This window comes from Crotalus tigris, unplaced genomic scaffold (assembly GCF_016545835.1).
Source record: "Crotalus tigris isolate CLP2741 ecotype Arizona unplaced genomic scaffold, ASM1654583v1 scf7180000018737.1251358, whole genome shotgun sequence".
In the NCBI taxonomy this organism is placed as follows: domain Eukaryota; kingdom Metazoa; phylum Chordata; class Lepidosauria; order Squamata; family Viperidae; genus Crotalus; species Crotalus tigris.
The window spans coordinates 751,234-773,383 of NW_024097176.1; the positions used below are offsets into that span (position 1 = coordinate 751,234).

General features: G+C 36.1%; 1 long non-coding RNA gene across 1 annotated transcript in view; it reads left to right on the top strand.

Annotated features, from left to right (window-relative positions):
- LOC120313626 overlaps nt 1-11,885 on the top strand; it is a 41,040-nt gene extending 29,155 nt beyond the window's left edge. Inside the window, exons 2-4 of the long non-coding RNA XR_005558200.1 lie at nt 9,915-9,967; nt 10,339-10,481; nt 11,280-11,885. This is a non-coding gene — a long non-coding RNA (uncharacterized LOC120313626). The remainder of the gene's footprint in view (nt 1-9,914; nt 9,968-10,338; nt 10,482-11,279) is intronic.
- The last annotated feature ends 10,265 nt before the right edge of the window (nt 11,886-22,150 follow it).

Sequence of the window (22,150 nt, forward strand, 5' to 3'; positions counted from 1 at the left end):
CACAGTAATCTATTATTGATAATATTGCCAGCTGCTTGCAAACTCTGAATGCTTTGTATAGAATTTCTTTGTAAAACACAAAATGATAAAAAAGATGTTCCTGGTTTCTGATTTTTAGGGTTTGCCATAATACTTAAATGTGTACATGTATGCAATTCCTATACAACATAAATTCTGAAAGCAGTTTTCTTAATTTCAGTAAAATATATTCTGTCTACTAAAAATATTGGTACTGATGCTGTTTTACTAACCCAAGAAGAACAGTCCAGCCAGGATTTTGCCCAGTTTTTGTGAAAATATTTGGCTTGCCAAAATAACTTCATATGCCTGCACCCCACACATATTTATAAATGAAAAAACGTCTTCATCATAACATTATAAAAGACGAACAAAAGCAATTTTTCATAGAAAACAACTCATTATAATCAACCTAGAATATAAAGGGTACTGCAGTTCATATTCCAATAATTAGGGTAATAAATTCAGTCAAAGAATACATGAATCAGCTGGAATGAATACTAATATGCTGGCGGCAGCCAACATGTCATCAGGAACATATTTAGGGAAACAGTTCCATGTTTGACTCTTCTTCACAAACCTTCTTTTGCTCTGTTTATGGATAGCATATTGGCATGATTGGTAGGCTTTGACCTTTGACAGTACAGTTGCTGAAATGCAACACATTTCCACTTCTTCTGACAATGCAGTGGTCTCAAGGTCCAGTACTCTTCAATATGTTCAATATTTTAGGCCAAGTACTCTTCAATATCTTCATAAATTATCTAGATGAGGGAATTGAAGGGGAACTCATCAAATTTGCAGGATACCAAGCTGGCAAGAATTGCCAACAATTTGACATATTTGGCTCAATTTAAGAAAAACCCCTTTTCTCTCTATAGAACTCGTCTAGAAAAGTAGGATATCTCTTTCATAACTATAAGAAATCATGGACAGATTTGGCAATAATCGCATCAAGATTTTTTTAAAAAAAGTGCAGTCAGAGGTATTAGTGGTTGTTTAGTGCAAATTACATCATTATATCATCCCAATACATCAGCCAGTAAGTCGGGGAGGTAAGGTGTGTTGCAGACTCATCAGTTAAAGAATTCTGAGTCGTGGGTCCAGGAAAGGTGAAGTGAGTTGGGCCCCCACTCTCCTGGCCTTCCAGAAAGGAGTCAAAACGTGCAGTGGTGGGATTCAAATATGTGAACTGGTTCTCTGTGTAGATGTTGCTTCTGGAAATCCATTCTGGGCCTGAGCAACAAAAAATTAGCTACTGGTTCTGCCAAAGTGGTGCAAACCGGCTGAATCCCACCACTGAAAAATGGCTCTGTGGCCTCCATGGGGAGGCCAGAGAAACATGGAGCCAAGAGGCTTGTTAGTATCTTGAAAGCCTTTCCCTTTGCCTTTTAACTATAGCAATGTTTAATCACCCTTGCCTTCTTCTAAATTTTTAACTTTTATTTATACTATTTTACATTTTAACATTTTATTATACACCACCCAGAGTCCCTCTCTGAGGGAGACAGGCGATTCAAAATTGTGAAAAATAAATAAATAAATTTCAGGACTTCTAGCCAGAAAATGTTCAAGAAGCGGCTATCTCTGGCAAGGCATTTATTTTTTTCATCTTTGTCCCTAGCAAAAGCATTTTCAAGCTAAACCCCTGTACTTCAGGATTAAGAAAACTGCAGCCCTTTGGAAGTCATTGAACTTCAACTATAAGCAAACCCAGGGCTCATGGCCACCAACAAAGGAAGCTGGAAATTGTTGTGCAGCAACATTCAGAAACATTGCTCCAACTGCTATATTTTGTGTGGGGGGGACAATTCTATGGGAATAACAGCATCCCTTTTTCTCCATTGGTCCCAAAACATACCTAAGTGTTAGCAAGATTAAAATATTACAGCTGCCGACATATCTCTGGTGGTCTGAACCTGTTCAGAGTTATTGAAGCCGATGAATTATCTTCTTCTCTTTTTAACCAATTTATTCCCAAAGCTGGGACAACTGCTAGCTGGTTTCTTAACCCAATTTATTTTTTTATAGATCTCTATTGATTACAATCTGCTGTCTACTGTAATCTACAAAACATTGTAGAATACAGTATAGAGCAGTTTGATTTCTTGGAAAGATAACTGGCTTTATGTGTACAAATACACCAGCGTGCCAACGTGCACTAATCCAATTCTATAGGGTCAGGGAAAAGTTATGGCAGAAACTAATCAGTTCAGGTAAAGATACACGTCCATACTTTGCCTAAGAGAAATATTCTTGTCACATAAAAATCCCACTATTAATCAAAAATCACATTACAGCTTCTGGGATGAAGTTTCCTTTACTACTCTTTAATAATAAGTCCAAGATAAGATAAAATTGGTAATTGTACATTCTGTTCTGATGGAAGATAATAGCCAAGTGGTATAGAAATTTGAGTTACAAGAATATATTCACTCTGCTAACAGGCTTTCATTATGTGGGTCTTTACCTATTCATTCATTACACATTTTCTACATATATAGAAAACTTTAATTGGAAGTTGCTTATTACATTGTTAGAAAATGTTAACTCAAAAATTACCTTTAATTCAACAATCATTTACAGCAAGACAGCTAATTTAGTTCAATAGCATGGTCTTTTGAAAAAGGCAGGAAGCAGGACCAATTCACCAACCGTGTTGTTCAAAGAGTGTTGTTTGATAGGACCATAGCTTGGAAGAGTTTTAGAAGCAAGAGAATTGCTTATTTGAACTTGGGACTCTTAGAAAATGTTCACATAAATAGGCTCGGGCCATATAGCCTTGAGAGAATGACTCACGGGAAAGAGGATACTGTGCACAAAATACTACAGCTTTAAAATGCAGTCCTTAACACTCTTTCCAATTACAGAGCAAACTTCACTAAAGACAATGGGGTGTACCTAAGCAAACTGGCCACAAGGTTTCCCTAGGTGTTCGAACTGTCATTTTGTGCCATAGACCCAGTTCTCTTTTCATCTGCCTCACTCTTCCTACCTACCATCCTAGGTTTACATAGGCAACATAATAAGATAGGGCTTCAGTGAAAGAATGGGGAGAAGACAGGACACCCTGTCCACTTTTGGTCTGCGGTGATAGAAACCATGAGACAAAGCAGCAAAACTGCTTTCCATGGCCAACAAGACTTAGTTGAAATTGATATATGGTAGGTCCTCTCTTAGCGACCCTTTGAAGTTATGACTGATTCCTCCAAATGCTATTTACAACCCAGTTTTGGAGTTCCAATGATGGCTTTCCCCCCCCCACACACACACACACACAATCATGTGGCTGCATTTTGAACACTTGGTAACTAGCTCATCTTTACAGCCAGTTGCAGCATTCCATGGTCACATAATGCAATTTACTATAATAAAGTTATGAAAGATTAAGCTGAGGATGAGAAAGCAGTCTCCACACAGTATTACAAAACTGTGCTGCAATACATATCCCTGCCTGGCAGGTCTCTGATATATTCTATATAGCCATAAAGACTGGAATATATGTAATTGATAACAATTATTGTTAGAGCATTTCTGCTGCTAATTATTTTCGTAGCAGCTAATTTTGACCAGTAGCATAGAATAAGATACTTGGCACAACATAAAATATTTCAGAAGACAAAATTCTGGGTTAGCTATACATCTTGAAGAGAAAGCAAATATGCATAAACATGCAAACATGCATACACACATATACAGTTACCCCTCTGTTTCAAATTAGCCCATCAAGATCTAGTTTTATTGCTTAGATCCTCTGAAGGAATTTTTAAAATCTTTTAATATTGGGGAAGAATATTGGCTGTTGTCTCCACAAAGGGAACTTGCTGCATTCATTTCCAAAGCAAGATATTGTATTGAAGCAAGAGTGTGCTACTGTTAAGTTGAAAAACATGTTTGCGCTTGATATGACTTATCAGAGGCTATTTTCCCAAAACTGATTAAAACTAGGCTTAGTTTAGTTTTTTTTTTTTTTTTTTATTGAAATTTTTCAAAAGTTTTACAAATAAAAATCCACCCCCCCCTCCCCAACCACCCCACCCCCCCCCCGACTTCCCAGAACTGAATATAGGATTATTTAACAAATATTTTAAAAATAACATTTGCAATTTATAAAATAATTAATAATAATAATAAAAATCACAGTAATAATATATATAATAATAATATACATAACATAAACTTTAAAATGAATAATATATACTAAAAAAGAAAAAAAAATAAAAAGAGAAGAGAGAGAGAGAAAGAAGAAAGAAGAAAGTAGACGAAGAATAAAGCATATATATATATAAAAAAAAAATATATGAATAATAATACATAAAAAATGTATATATATAAAAAAGAAAAAGAAGAAAGAAAGAAAGAAAAAACAATCATTACAAATTATAAAAAGGCTAAATAATATTTTTCCATATCCAAATTATGTTGTATAAAATTTATCCATTTTTCCCATACCGCAAAAATTTTTTCTTGAGATTGCTCCTTTAAGAAAGCCGAAATCTTTGCCATTTCTGCCAAATACGAAACTTTATGAAACCATTCTTGTAAAGTAGGCAAAGATTCCTTCTTCCAATATTGTCCTATTAACAACCTAGCGGCTGTAATCAAATTTAACATCAATATAACCTCCTTAGCATCACAGTCAATAACAATACCTAGTAAAAATAATTGCGGAGTAAATTTTACCCTCCTTTTAAAAATTCTTTGAATATTCCACCTAGGCTTAGTTTAGTTTAACATCCACCACATTAATAAACCCAAATTAATGTGTATTTTAAACTTTTCTTTCTTGTCTCCTTAAGCTTGAAAAATTAATGCTTTGGGGGGGGGGGTTTCTAAGAATGTAACCAAAGTTTTGAGTGGGAATGCTGGCTTGGAGCTACAGGTGAAGCGCATCTGAGTTTCATCTGTTGGAACCATGACACCTGTATTAAAACTTAACATTTGATACATCTTGTGGCTTTTTTTTGCCTTTTTTGTTTTGGGAAGAGTCTTTTCATAAAGAGGACATATCAAAGGAATTTGGAGTTCGTCAAATTTATGTGGTTGAGTATTTCATCTTGAGAGCTACAGATGGGGATTGGAAGATGTGAAACAGTCAAAGGGCTTGAAAATAATAAAGCTACTTGCTTTTACTCTATGAAAAATGGCTTTGATGTCAAATGTGGCTTGCTGGTCCATATTACTTTGCAGAATACAAGTACAATGAAAACATCTATATATTATATGGTTATGGGAAATTACCTCACCCACATATAACTACTTGTAACTTTATAGTCAGAACAGTTCCCTGCCAAAGCTTCAAGGGAAAGGGAAAGATGTTGGATTGAACATTGTGGGACAAGGACTTTGTTCTTCTCTGCAATTGGTATGGGAGTAGGATTTATATTTATATGGATGTATTTAAATGCACAGGTACATATTGCATACATATATGCATGGATTCACATATACACACATATTTTCAGATTGTATATGATTAATGTCAAGGAATTGCATAGCAGCTGTTCAACTGAAGTTTGAGACAGTAGCACAAACTTGTAATCTTAGAAAACCACTACATATACCTTGGACAATGGATCTCAATGGAAGGCGATATAATAAAGGAAATTGAACAGCATGTTAAATGTGGTTGGCAGGCATTCAGCAAGCTAAGCAAAATTTTCAAGAACTCCCCCCTATGCCCAAAGAGAAAAGTTTTCGATTAGTGTGTGCTACCTGCTCTAATATATGCCAGTGAAACATGGACACTAACCTCACAATCAATACAAAAGCTACAAGTGGCGCACAGAGCCATAGAAAGATACATGCTCAGCATTACAAGACAAGATAGAAAGACCTGCAAATGGATTAGAGAACAAATGAAAGTATATGATATCATCAAGAGAGTAAAAGAAGTGAAATGGAAAGAACTGAGGAACAAGAAGAACTGATGGCAGGTGGACCAAGGCAGTCATAGAATGGATCCCACTTGATAAAAAGCTTCCACAAAAGAGATCTAAAACAAGATGGATTGATGATATCAGCAAGTATTGCAGGCCCAATTGGCAAAAGAAGCTCAGGACCATAATGATTGGAAACGTGGGAAAAGCCTTCATCCTGCAAGGGATAGACAGTGGCTAAAATGATGATGAATGATGATATTTAACATTCAAACCTACAACAGTCTTTGTCATAATACATAAAGAAAGAATGCAAGATAATCAGGAACACAGGAATATCTTAGGTAGATTAAACAGTATACAGAACACACAGAAGAAAATGGCGGGGAAAAAGGAAGTGCCTCCTTTACACTTGCAGCAACCAATCATAGCATAGATTATCTCATGCATGAGTCAGTACTCTCTAACTAATCAATCACAACTATGTGTTCTGGCCTATTGTGCACTTTATTGTTCCAGCTACTAAATTCAATATCCTAACAATTTATTCACTGAGAGTATTGAAATCTTGGGGCTATAAGGATAATATTTAATCCAAGCAGATAGTCTGAAAATATGCTGCCTTTTCACAATCTAAATCTTAATATATTGAAAAGCAAATCTTGCAGTCTTACTATGCCCCTCATGTCTGTGGGGGACACACTTGTTTCCACACTTGCTTGACTATGGAATGATCTGTTCTTATATGCCAAGTCCTGCTCCTGGTTAATGTAATGTTGGGATGAGGATATGATCAATGGAGGTTAGAACGATAGTCCAAGGCCAGCTTGGAAAGCATATTTTGCTTTTGAGAGCAGGCTATTCCTTTATTTCTTCAAAATGGGGCCAAAGCAACCTCACCTACCTCTGCTTCTGCAGCTAGATTCCATAAAACTGGAACAACATTAAATATCTCTCTTTCCTAACCATACGAATCCTGAAGAAGCTTCTTGAATGAGAAGCAAAACATCTTTAAGGAAAAACAAAGAAAGTCCAGTTGCCTTTTGAAAAAGCACCTTTGGGACAACCATGACCTGAATGACTGAGAATCTCCATAGACAACCATATGAATCAGATTCTGTTTACAGCACGGGTATTTTCGTATTTACCACATATCACTGTTGCACCCATCTTTCTAATACTAATTATTTTCTAAAACCAACTGTACAGCTTGTAAGCCCCGTGAATCTTGGTAATTATTTATTTCTATATACTCCACCTTTATTATACCAGTTCTCTCTTTATTCTTTGTTAGCAACCTAAAAATGTAAAATGATGTCGCAGTTGGCGACTGCTGCTTGTGGATGGCTCTGGATTGAGCTGATACAGGCAAAAGAAAAGAAAAAGAAAGAAGATTTCTTTCTCCCATATTTGGGCTGACAGGGTGCACATTCAAGGTAATATATATATATATATATATATATATATATATATATATATATATATATATATATATAATTTATAAATAACTCAAAGAAACAACCATACCTAATGCTCCTTCTTCCTTCTATTTTCTCCACAACAAGAAAATCCTATGCATATTTGTAGATACATCCAACAGAATGGAGGAGTTATATTTTCTCAATGAATTGCCAATGGGGCAGCCCATAAATTTTTGACAGAAATATTTACTTTCAGGCTGTAACCTGTCCTAAAAACCCAGTTCTGGGGAAATTTTTTTTTTAAAAAATAGACTCCTTGATATATTAGGATATAACTTTTCCAAATAAATTGTACTAATTATAGGTTTCTGGAAGGATAATCAAGTATATTCTTGAAATCCGTTTTTAAAAGCATCTTAATGTTTTTTCTTGGCCAGTACTTATTAACCCAGCTGTTTTGTATAAAATATTTTTCAAGTAGCTTTTTTTTCTTGCAGTCATTTTGTCAAGCTTAAGTCAGGATTAATTTGACTGCAGGTGTCAGATTAAAAAAAAAAACCCTCTTCTTCCCACCCTGCTAGGAACATGTGGCCAAAATGCAAAAGCATGACAGGTTGGTGGTCCAAACATTGGAAGATTAAAGCTGCAAATACATTTCTTGCTCTGCCTGGAAAAGTTTTTGCTTGCAAGATGGACATGAGAAAAGTGGCACACTGTTTTCCAAAATTCCCAATGAGTGTAAGCAAGTGATTGGAGTGGACTTAGCTTTAATTGCAATTTCTCTAATTTCATAAAATAGAGAAATTAAGAACATGCATAGATCATACACAACCGCTATTTCTGTTGACCAGTTTGCCAAATCAGTGTACTCATCTATCACAGGCTGGATCTTACCTTATCTTACCATCTAAAGAAAAATGGGTTTCTTTACTAGTCTCCCCCTCAGTCTGCTTCACACAAATAACCCTTTACCTCTGCTCTTCTGCAACTCCATCTCTACAACTTTGCTTGTTGATTTGTTTGGACACCATCTGCTACATATAATAAGCCAAGTAGCTGGAAAAATTGCCAGCAGTGAGAAAATGACCATAATGTTATGCTCCATTTGAGGGGATCACAACAGTTTGAGGGAATTTCCTTCTCTTTGCAACAGAACAATGCAAATGGCATGATGCCTAAACAAGTTCTCTCTCACTTTTGTAGGATGGCTTTTAAGGTCACCCTTTGAAACAATTTGACAGAGTTAAACATCCACCTCACAAAACAGAATAAAAGAAACCCCAAGCAAATGTTTAAAAATCTATAGTTAGACACATTTAAAAACAAATCTAAATTTAGACTGCAGCACGAGTTTAAATTATTCCAAATATTGAGCAGAGTTATCCTCTATGACAGTTGTCCCTGTTTTCAATCTTTCCATGTTTGCATCTTTCTTGAAATAAATATGGATGCATCAGTTGGCAATAGCTACAAATGAGCTGTAAAGACCGCTTGCAGGTAATAGACAGCTGAAAATGGAAGGTGTGTCATGGCATAGAATTACCACAGGGTGGTGGAAGCAGTGCAGTTCCCCTTATGCACCAGGGCAACTTTGAAAAGAAAGAAAAAGAAAAAAAAAGGGAGGGGAATCCCTCCTGGAAGAATAATTTGTGAGTCACTTTGTCTTAGATTTAGTTTTTTTTAAAAATGACAGAAATTAAGTTTAGCTCATGGAAAAGCCAGATGGCTAAGCTCTTGACCTATTTATCAACCTTCCTGCTCTCTCTCTACTCCTAGCCAGAATTACAGAGATGACAATATTCTAACGTTCCATGCAGTGGCATCGAGTTTGAAATAAATTAATTTTATGTCCATTTTAAGGAGAGAGAGAGAGAGAGAGAGAGAGAGAGAGAGAGAGAGAGAGAGAGAGAGAGAGAGAGAGAGAGAGAGAGAGAGAGAGAGAGAGAGAACAGGCTAATGAGGAGGGGCTATGTGTACTGAATTGCAGACTGGTTGTGAGGAGGGTGCTGGCTCACAGCTCTTTGTCTGAGATCTGTCAAACAAAATCTTTTGCGTGAATCAAGCTAAGATTTCACGCCAGGCAATGAGAACTCTTTGGGCTTCTTGGACATAAAGATGCACAGTTCCAATTTCAGAATCCTTTACTTGGGATCTACTTTATGTAAATAATACTTTGCCATGTGTGGGTGTGGGTGTGGGTGTGTATGCATAAGGGGATCAGGGTAAGAGTTTAGGGGAAGTTAAACTCATGAACAATATTGTTCCATTCTATATCCAGTGCCTGCTAATTTAGCATTAAGAAAAAAGAACCATAATGACAAGCATTAGCAACTGGATAGAGTGGGTAACTTGCTGTTCATAGAATATTTTCCACACTGGCCATGGTTACTTAAGCACTGTTTACAAGATGAACTATGGATGCTAAACTATGCCTAATATTCCACCAATTTGAAATAGATTGCAGCTCGGGTTCAATAAGGTGTACATAATGCCACATTTAAAAAGGTTAATAAGAGCTGAGCAGGATGTTTCAGAATTATGCAAAACCTCCTTCAGATGTGTTTTCCGTATTTATCTCTTCCTGCTTTCATTGCAGAAGAATGGACAACAGCTACGACAAATCTGAACAAGCCATAGTGCATAAAACAGGTGAGCCTTTCAAGGCAATATACAGAGTTATCTTTATGGGTCAACAGTGTATCTTTATAGTACAAGGTCTTCATTGTGAGGGGGAAAAAACAAGACTAATTTGTTAATTGTCACTTTTGGAAAAATCTGGAAAGGAATGGGGAAGGGGGAGAAGCATTAATTTATTTTCAAAACTGTCTAGAAAATTATAAGGTATTTCTGTCCTCCCTGCCCAAATCTTTTCTTTCAGCCTTAAAACAGAGTTTGGGTTTTTTTATGGATATACAATATTTGTGCTGTAGTACTTCTCTTTATAGTATGATTTGTTAGTTATTCTTTTATTGATGGAGTGTCTACATCTGGTAAGGTCTACAACCGCACCTCTTTGACAGATCCAGATGCCGTGAAGATAAAATACCTCCTGTGTAAGGAACAGGCCAGAATCAGGATCTGTGAAGGTTGTTCTTAAAATAATCCCAACATCTTACTTCTCTGTCAGAACTTTGGTGCTGATCTTTTAGAGCTACTCTTTAAGGTAACTTTGTGTTTCTGTGCTTAATTCAAATGCCTTAATATATGAACCTTAAAAACAGCACGTAGCAGTTTTTTTTACTTGATTTATCACATTGATAACCCTCAGAGAAAACATGTGTTCAGATCATATCTGATAAGGAGTTATTCAACTGCAGGAAAGGGTCACTACTTGGATGGCAGATCTCATCATTCATTGCATAGTTAATCTCTTAAATATTCTAATTGTAGAGGATCATCATTAGTATTTCTTGGCAGTGCACCGAAGCCTAAATTTCTGTATGTGAAACTTAAAGTCTTGGAGCACTTTTAAGTCCCCAGTTTTATCTAGCTTTATATACATATATGCCTGGGAGGGAGTGGGGGGAAGATGTGTGTGTGTTTTTTTCTTTGTGCATTTACCTTACACACAATGAAGAGAAGGGTATGATTTGTGCCAGAACTGATTATGCTGAATAATTTAGTTTTGATGTTGGCCTCTGTAAAAAAATTACTACATAAGAATCCTAAATCCATCTCCTTAATTTTATACCACACTGTTTATCCATTCTGTAAGATATCAAGATCTTACTGTGGATCCTATGAAGGAGAATGCACTGTAGAGTTGAAAGTGTTACATTAAAAACTTAGTCCTCAAGGCCACTAATTGCTGTGGAATCCAAAGCTCTTTCTAAATCATAGCTACAAAAGAGGAAGGGAATTAAAATACCATGCATCATATTTAACAGACTATTACTGCTACAACATAGGTCTGTGGCCTTAAATGTACTAACTTCAACCCGGTTTTGTGTCCATATCTTAGATCTTCATAGAGATGCCTCTACAATCGGTGCCGTTTTGTATGACTCCAAATATCCATCTATTCACTGTACGAAGGAAAAGTCAACTCTGTACATTTTTACAGACTTAGCATGCCTGTAAAATCCATCATTGGCAACTTTCTCTAACCTCCACCCCACCCCAATAAGTTTTCGCACATTATTTGGGGCAAATGAAAACCATTTACCTTTTTTTTTCTAGAGAAGATTTACTGAGATGTCTCTCGTCTGTTTTGCAGATGTGCCTTGGTGAACTTAACAGTAATGCAGACTGTCATCAGGGCTGTCTTCAGATCTTCGAAATCGTTTTTTGCATTGCACAGTACATATTTTATTGGATGTTTGCTCGATCGGAATATATATCTAGCATTTGTGTGTGGGCACATATGTGCCTGCCATTGTAAACACTTTTGGTGCAAGCTGCTTAGTAATATCAAGGTTTTTGTATTTCTAAGCATATATTTACAGATATCTAAGGATTTCCAGAACAATTAGAATAAAAGAAGAACTGTAGCTTAATAAGTCTTCTGCCTTTTAAATTACTTACATCTTTCTTTTATAGAATAAAATACCAGTTTGTATTCAGTCAAACAATTAAATAAGAACACTTCCATCCAATGTTTTTCTCATGTCTATATTTTCTTCCCAAACTCTTATACTTTTATAAATTGTTGCAAATGTTTTGATTAATATGGTATTGTTCTATAAGTTTTGAGTAGCTCATATATTACAGAATTCTAAGGAGATGAGATATATAATACAAAGCTGGAGTAAGAAAACCCTTTTTCCATGTTTGACAAAGCTAGCAAATTGCACATCATGTCCATTCTTTCATGATCCAACTATATTTTTAATTATCCCTTTACACTGGCACTCTAAAGTATTAGCCTCAATATGCTTGATACTTTCATTATAACTTTTTTGTTAGGTTTCAGTAGAAATAGCTTTCCATTCCTCACATATATAAATGGGTAATTTGTGCCAATGAAATCAAGAGGGGTGTTTCAAAATTCAAGTAAATATATTGTTATGTCAGTAATATGGAGAGAAAGTAAGAGAGACAAGAGGAAACCTTTAATATTCAGGCTTGGGGTGCTTAATTATTTAAAAAGAGGAAGGTTAAGTAAAGAAAAACTAGAATTTTATGGTAAGAATATGGTCCTTTAGTGTTATTTAATGATCATTATCTTAACAACCAGCTGGTTTTAAACAAACAAATACATACATACCAAGCTTACCAAAACTTTGAATACCATTTTTTCCTTGTGATTTTAAATCCACAAAACAAATACCTCACTTTTTGAATCAGAGTCACAGACTTCTTAAGAGAAATTTAGTCCAGGGCTTAAATATATACCATTTTAGAGTTCTGAATGGTACTTTGGGGGGGGGGATAAACATTTAAAACATTTAAAATAATACTTGGGCTGACTTTTAATTATTTCATGCCTGTTTCACTCTTATAATACTACAGCTATCAAAAACAAAGATTGGTTCAAATATAATTATTCTGAGACATAAGTTTTCCTTTGGAATTATAATGTTTAAAGCACTAACTGTAACAAGAGTCAAATAAAACAGCCTTAGATTTAATCTGAAATTAGCCAAACCAATTATAAAATACTTAATACAATTTAGGGCTTAAAAGGAATCACCAGTATAACCAGGTTTATATCATTCTGAGCTAAGTCAAAATGGATGTCCAGGCATGTTTATTTGATCTACTGCTCTATCATTCAATTATGAATTACTTATTTCACCCATCTTTAATTTAAAAAAAAAAAAAATCCAGAGAGCTGGATTTTAAGTTAAACTGGTTAACTTAAACTGCTACAAGAAAAACTACAGAGTCTTGCAAAACCATAAAGAATAATCATTTGCATTCCACTTTTAGAGACTACACTCTATTTCTAATTAATGCCAAATGTCTGATATGTTAATCTGAATCCCTTTAAGTAGAAGTCAATCTAGCTGAAGTCAGTGGATTTCACTGCCTAAGAATCATTTTAGGGCAATAGTAGAAGTTATAGAAGGGTACAGATTACAGAAAGAAAAATACCCTTTTATGCTTCCATTCCTTTATCTGAATGGTTGTTTTGCTCTCTGCTCTCTAAATAGCTGCTTTAATACTCTATATCAGAGTTTGGGAAGATGATGTTTTATTTTCTACCCTCACTGCTTTTATCCATTTGTTTTATAATTATGCTTTTATTGAATCTGTTTTCATCGTAAGCTGGTTGATGGAGGAAAAATTGTTGTTAAAGGTAAAGTAATAATGTCACAATTACATAGCTTTAATTACATTATTGCTCATTGAAATCCCAATTTTTCAGAGGGTCTGTTCTAAGTAGGACTAAATCTAGATGCAATCCAGCAATGATCAGTGAGTTAATAAATCATGTACTGTAAGTGAATATGAATGAACAAGACGACCAGATGAAAATGAAAGAAAAATCAGCAGAAGTATAGAGTAATGTGAGCTTAAAAGTATACTTTCTGTGCCACAGTTATTTATTTTCCTCATGTACACATATATGTTTCATGGAAAATACCATTAAACATTTATTAGCTATTTATTCTGATAAGCTACAGCTAGCTGGAGATCCTTGACCACAAGTCCCCATATGTTTAGGGATATGCTATATGTTTCATAGGAGAAATGGGAACCTATAGTTCTCTTAATGTTACTGAACCACAACTATGCATTTATTTACTTATGGTATTTATTTCAACTGCAATCTAGAAAACTCAGTTTGCAGTTGAAGACCTAGCAAAGCATGGCCAATAGTGATGAATGCCAAGAATGATAGGTCAGAACATCTGGAAACCAACAGGGTGAATACAAGATTTAATTGGCCTGATATTACTTAATATAGAAGCTATTATGTCTAAAATATTGTTATATAAATAAATGTAATAATAATAAAATGTTCAAAAGCACTAATGATGGTTTGGGTAAGGGATCTTTAAGAAAACAATCAAACTCAGAAAGCACCAAGGACCTTTCAACAGATACTCTGTTTTATAGGATATTGTTTGGCAAATTCCTTCCACATTCCCAGCAAGCACCCATCCTTGGTAGATCATCCCTGAAACCTAGCCCTTATTTATCACCAATACTCTACATTAAATTATAATCCAAAAGGAAGTTAGATAATAACAAATGCAAATAGCAAATAAATTCCTATTTAGCAGTTCATAGTACCACCAAATTACATCTGGAAGACCTCCCAATTTGCACCCACTTCATGAATTAGAGAGGGAGAAGTCATCAACTATTGCCAGAAAAGAGTTATAAAGAGCCACAACTTATACAGTTCCAAATTTAGCAGAACACAGTACAAAAAAAACCAAGCAACAGGAAGGTTAGTTATGCATCCTAGTATCTTACACATAGAGACTAGTAGCATAAGATCTCAGAATCTCTGTGTGAGAAGCCAGCCAAGTCCAAGCTGAGCTTAACTCTTGAAGCCCCCCCCCCCAAGAACTTCATGTGAATTTTCCATTTTTGGAGATGCCCCAATACTCACTCACCCTTTAATTGGATTGGAACAATGGCTATGATCCTGAAAGAATGAACTGAGTCTAGCAAAGCTGGTAAGGGATATATTTGACAACACTGCTATTAAGAAAGCAAAAATCTCATTATGTCAATCCTAAAATAAAATTCCATGTTACTAAGCTAAATTACCTTCACAACACTGCAAAATTAAAAGAGGAAATGAAGGAAGAAAGGGCTGAGAACTGGTTACAATAATGACTGATATTACTTAAGGCTATTCCTCCAGGATTTTCAGGTTCCTTCCAGGAAAATCTGACCCTGGGACCTGATCTTGACAATCTGTTTGGCCAATCCACTGAGATATTCAGCATAGCTGCAGGATCCCCTGGGCCAGGAGGTGTACTGTCTGTGAAGGCACTAAACTTCCCCTGTTTGCCATACAAGAGTGGAAATTGTGATCATCAGGTGCCTGATGAGGGATATGGTAAGTGGGCATTCCAGATGTTCACCCAACTTCAAGAATGCACCTGCATATCAGATTGTTTTGAAAACTGCAGCAATATTTCAGAAGAGGAAAAAAGACATTAGTAGGACTCATCTTCCAGCCAAAGAACACAAAGAGTTCGCTAAAGGTACATAAATCAGCAGGCAAATACTTGTGTTTCCAGATGTTTCATGTCAACCACTCGGAATCACAGAGTTAAGCCTATGCTTTAAAAATAAATATGTGGTGGAGTACTAGTTGTTCAAGAAATATGATGGTTGACTTAAGTGTTTCAATTTTATGTTATTTCTCTCCCACAAGGCTCAGGCCACACAATGTTCAGCTCTTGGAGTTTGAGTCAACTTGGTCAGATGGATAGCTCTTCATCTTTGTCTTTCCATCCTGTTTGGATTGTGAAAAAACACAATGTCTCTAGCGTATGGTATTTTATTACTGTTGGTGTTATCTTCAAGTCACTATTTGATTCTGGCAACTGCCCTGAGGTTTTAGGAATTAGTTTGCTATTGCCTTCTTCTTATGGATGAGAAAGAGTAACTGGCCCAAGATCTCCAGCTGGCTTTGGACCAAAAACAGGACTAGAATTCACAGTCTCCTGGCTTCTAGCCTGGTGCCTTAACCATTACACCAATCTTGGCTTTCATTTAAGAGATTGATATTAATATTATTCAGTATTATACATTGCAATGTTATTGTGTTGTATTATATAGATTGATAGTAATATTTCAGCCTCGAAGAAGGAATATCTTTCTGCATTTAAGCATGTTCCTTTTTCTTTGTTTTCAAACTTTGCTGGCTACAGCCCAGTTCACACACAACTGAATTCTCCTGGGGGCCTGAGGCACAATTCCTTTTAGTACAGCATGTCCAATATAGGCTTTTAGTCTCAGATTAGTGAATTAAAGCAATGAAAATGAATTTCACATTCCAAATCTCCAAAATCCTAAAGAAATGCCACACTATGGGATCACACTAAATATAGCAGGATCAGCTTGCTGTTCCCGTTACAAAGTAAGAACATACTGGCAACTTTTCAGCCTGCAAATTCATTGCCGGGGGGGGGGGGGACAGGAGATCAGGGAGATGAAAAAATCAAATTTAAGGAAAGGGTCCCTCTGATTTTTTTTTAAAGCACAAGAATGCAATTGCCACTGGTATAACTGTAGTTGCAGTCCACCTGTGAGCAAGGGGGATTTGTGTGCTTAGAAGCTGGATTCAGCTCATAACTCATAAATAAAAAGAGAGAGGAAGATGGGGACTTTTTATATCCTCTGAGAGATGTTCACTCTTGTTCAAATGCACTATCTTCCAATACCTGTTCCTTAAGCTTAGACTTGCCCAAATGTTCTTACACTGGTCATATTCAATTACATTTAAACTCATCTTTAAAAAAAAAAAAAAGGAAACCGTGTATTATGACATGAGACTTTTTCACTCTCATTTTGAATTTTAAAAAATGAAACTGCTGTTTACTTAAAGTGCCCAGTTTTCATGCAGCACTGCACTGCCCATCAATTTAGTGCCTGAAAGAGCTGCATAGGAAGATGTCTTATGACCAACTCATAATATTTGGATCAGGTTTGAGACCTTGATGGGTCCTTACCTGGAAGATCCAACAAAGTCTTGGGATTTAATAGCCTACAGCTCAGGAAAGCATTTATTTGATATTCAGAGAGATGGCAGAAATAGAGTAAATCTTATTAGATAAAACTCACAAGACTTTCATAGTATTCCATCACTGCCAGTTTCTTGCCATTTATTCCAAACCATGTGTATTGTCACTTTATTACAGTATATATGTACGGTATATGGAACTTTTGCAAATCTTAATTTGCAAAAGTTTGTTAGATCCATGATTAAGAATTGTCCAAAAGGAGGTGGGTGACAAATGCAATACAATAATAATACAATACAATACAATACAATACAATACAATACAAAATAATAAAATAAAATAAAATTATAAAATAAAATAAAAATAATGGATCCACCATCATATAGTACAGTGGATTCTGGTATATATAATGAGATTTCAGAAGTCCTAAGCTAATGCTTGTTTTGTTTTTAATTTAACCTTGAATATTTAATGCATGTTAGCTATTTGACATCCCCCCCTTTTCTAAGCTCGAAGCGAAATGGATATCCAATGTTGAGACCACCCTTAACTGAAACTAGAGGAAATGCCATTGGACCAAGAAAGTTGACACCGTACTTGTTAAGAAGTTGTCATTATCTGGAAGAGAAATACTTGGGGATGCATTAGTAAATATAAAGTCATACAATTAAAAGAAATGTACATAATTCAGACACCATGTTATAGTCTGTGACTTTGGGGCACGAACTGAAAATATTTAGTACACAAAGTAGGAAGGAAGGAAGGAAGGAAGGAAGGAAGGAAGGAAGGAAGGAAGGAAGGAAGGAAGGAAGGAAGGAAGGAAGGAAGGAAGGAAGGAAGGAAGGAAGGAAGGATTATCCTTCTTGGTTATCCTTCCATCAAAAAATTGTTCCTCCCCATTGTAAACAATAATTGTTGACTTTCTTTGTCCCACAGCTGCCTATTAGGACAGCAGTTCCCTCAGGTATAACCCCAGTTCTGCTGTCTTTTATGAAACCTTTAAAGTCCTGACTCTTTCTGCCTATCAGGATCTTGTGTGAACCCACCACTGAGATTACCTTGCTTCTTTGATTATTGTATGTTTCCCAGTCCCACTATGGCTGTTTTATTCACTATCTTGTAGCTGCTTGATTGTTTGTATTAAGCTCCTTGAGAACTGCCAGAATTGCATTTCAACTTAAAATACTAATATAAACAAATAAATAAATAAATAAATAATTACATTCTGTGGTCCTTCACCTGAACAAATTAAATTCAGAAATTTCCCACAGACCTTCAGAAAGTGTGCTATAAATGAAATGGAGGAACTGATGTTTCTTTTACCCCCCAAGAGAACAAAGGTAGTATTTGTGGGTGTACAAAATGGATGTGTTCTGCCTTAATGTGTTGGGCAGTGAAGACAACGGGTATCACCTCACACAGGCCCAAAGCAAGGCTGAGCTCAGTCATCTAGCAGCTGTGCCTCCAAAGAAATGTCTTTTGTGCATATGAAGAGTACATTTTCTTCTCTGAGCAGCATGGTGCTCCCCTTGGCTCATGGTTTCAAAGCACAAGAAATGCTTTACTTCACTATTTTGCTTTCAGTAGGTCAGGGGTGTCAAACTGGCAGCCCGCGGGCCAGATACATCACGTACAGGCCACGCCTACCCCAGCTCCACAAAGGCAAACAAGTCATGATACGTCATGATACGTCATGTGATGCAATCGAGTTTGACACCCATGCAGTAGGTAATTAACTTGAAGCTTTATCAAAGCAAAAAACTCTTTCCTTTGTGGGTTTAAAAGCCAATTCCTACCATGGACCTAGAATCTCATTCTTCCAGATGGGAGATTTTCTCTGCTCTGGAAGAGAGGCCTAGTATATCCTGTTCCTTTCATAAGGAGTAAAAGAATCTTGGAGGTAAAAAAAAAAATGGCGATGCAAAGAGATGGGATTTTTCTTTTATTTCATTTTTTTTTTACTTGAAAGAAGTCCCATGTTAGTGGTGCAGCAACAGTCTGCCTGCCTGCCTGCATTTTATTTCAAAGAATGACTGTGGGATCATTCTTTGCAAGAAGTCACAGGTTGGCACTGTCTAAATATATTGGGGATTTTCTAAAGTAAAAGAAAAAAAACTTTTGAAAAGAAAGTTCAGCATTTCCTTTGCTTCTCTTTGTTTCCCAATCCTCATAAAGAGAGCAAACTCACTCTAAGTTTTCTTAGCCTCCTTCAAGCCACAGAAAGTGACTCTCGTGTATTATTCATGACATATGGTTTACCCTTGATTCCAAGTACCAAATATTTAAGATGGTGGTATATAATGCAATCTTGTGGAGAAACCTCTTCAGATAATAAATGACTCAGACCTTTCATTGGCAAAAGGCCAGGTTGTAGAGCTCTGGGAGATGCTAAACACCGTCTCCTTAATTCAGTTTTGTTTCTGTCACATACTTTGCTGCATCTTCAGTCTGTCAGGACTCTAAAGCAAAGTGAATCTGTTCCTGGGGACTTTAAATTTTAAGAAATGATACGAGAGTGACTAGTGGCTGGAATGCGCTGTGCCAGACAAACTGTTCCTTTGGCAGCACCCCAAAATACACCAATTAGGTTAGGAAATTCTGCCTCAAGTTTCATATCATTGTTGGTATATCACTCAGTCGCCAGTTAATCAAAGAGCAGTTTTCTTCCTGCATTGGATGTTTTCCACCTAGGTGCATTAGCCATCTGATTTCAAACTCTTTTCCCGGTGGCATAAGATGAATATATATTGTATTACAATGATTGATATAGTCAGGAATTTTTCTGCTTTGTCATGTATTGTGATTGCACCCTGAACACTGTGCACGCAACTTATTCTAGCATTAGGGATTTTTAAAGTGAAAAGGGGAGTAAAAGAAAAGAAAAGCAGCCACCATTTCTTTCAGTTATTTTCTGTTAAATTCTTCTTTTGCGATGATATCCCCCAAATCCTGGAATTATCACATTAACTTGGAAACTGTCCCAAAATTCTCACAGGGTCAACCTTGCAAATAAAGCTGGATTGCATCAAGCTGTAAATTCAGTCTTAATCTGAAGCATGATGCATTTAAATGCCTTGACCCAAATATATGTCACATCTTGTTCTCATTGGTAGTGATTATATGATTTGAATCACTCATAAACCTGGAGTAAGAATAGAGGGGAAGTATTTCTTCGAAGTATGGAAGCTTGATTTTAAGAGTCCCTTTTGATAGACAGAGCCTATCAACCATGGTAAAGTGTGAACAGTCTCATATTTTCTGGAAAGCATGAAACCATAACTATTAGAAGATGCTATCCCATCTTATAAATTCAGCCAAACAGTCAATATTTCCACAAAGAGATTTTCTGATTGAACATAACCACAAAGGTCATAAAAGCCAAACAAACAAACATCAAAGCAATAATTTTCTTCAAATATTGTCTGTTGATTATCAGTGGCTATTTGAAATACCATGCAAACTAAGATGATGGTCGTCAGAAAGGAAAGCGTCACTATTTTTGGCAATTCATTTTCCGGGTTCTTATTTTTTCCCTAGAACTTGTAGATTTTTTAGACTAAGGGCAAAAAAAATGTTATTTTAAATGCAGGGACTCACATTCATTGCCAGAAATGTGAGTCAAAATGTTCTTACTCACCAGTCAACCATTCTAGCAAAGCTTTTGAAAATATAACTAATTTGTGGACTCACCCATTGGGTAGAGAGTCCATTGCAAAATAGCTATAATTCAACTGAGTCTGTGGCTGAGTTTTCTGATGCACTAGTTAAATTGAAGATTTGCAATGTTGACATCTTATAATATATAGTGCTAACTTTTGTAACCCTAACCTTAATACAGTCATCATCAAACAGCAGTAACATGATTGACTTGGAATAGTTTCTAGTTTCCAGCAGAATGCATTCTTATCTAATTGCTCGAGTCATACAAATTTTCAAGATGCTGTTTTCAGTTATTTCTCCAGTTAAAAACATGAAAATAGATCTCAACTCTTTGAATAGTGCTACTAATTGTTAAAGTGGGCATCTGGATCCTAATTTTGCAACACATTGCAACACGCTTTCACTCTGTTGCTTAAACAAAAAGAGGCAAAAACTGAATTATTTTCAGAGGCTCAGACAACTTGTCATTTTAAATGTGGCATTGCGAGCATATGCATTTCTTGCAAGAGATTCGTAATCGAAGTGCCATTTTACAATTACATTTTATACATCTTACTAGGATAATTTTCTTTACATACAAATTTTGTTGCCTGTTTGCATTTTTCCAGACCAGTTGTAATTCATGTTCTCATCCATTGAGTTAGGTCTGTAGGTTTTGTACGGTGTTTTAATATATATGTTAGTACACGGTTGGGTTGGAGGAGGTCTTTTGTTGTGAGGATTTTATATTAAAGCTTCATATTTGTTAAATGGCTCCACACATTATCACCTTGATTTTGACATATAGTATTACACATATTGTCACCTGGTCTAGGTTCATTTTTGTCATTTTTGCCTGTGTTGAATCATTTTCAGATTATAATTTAGTGGTATCACTCGGCACTTTGTGATACAGCCATAAGGGTCTCCATCAGTGGTGGGATTCAAATATGTGAACAACCAGTTCTCTGTGTGGATGCCGCTTCCAGAAGTCCATTCTGGGCCTGGGCAACAAAAAAATTAGCTACCGGTTCTGCAAACTGGCTGAATCCCATCACTGGTCTCCATTGAGGGCGCCATCAAATGAGAGTTCAGATCAGCATGGCACCCAGAACTTGTAGGCTGCCATTCCTTCCTAAACTGTTTCTTTCCTAAGCTTTTTCTGGATCACTACACCTATCTTTTCCATTATCTTCTCTTCCAATCTCTAAGCTACAGGGCAACATAAAATGGCCTTTACCTTGTTTATTTTCTTCCACAACTCTACAAAAGACCATGCCACTTTTGTATGCTTTCATTTGTAGATGTTGTTTCTTAGCTAATGATATCACCCAGAGAGTTTTCAAGGTAATCCTCACAGATCACATAGGACAGAATCTTTTTTCAGCTTACATTATGTCGCAGTAGTAGTGGACAAATTATGGTTAATTAGTCACAAGTGGCACCTAAGCAGCCCAAGATTGTGTTAGAATTAGATGATGAAATAGTTGCATTTTAGCAGCACATTTTGTTGTTCCAGTTGCTCCAAGAGGTCAGTTGCTTCTATATACCCTCTTAAAGCCTTCCCCAAAGAGCCTGAAATTATTATTTTCAGTTT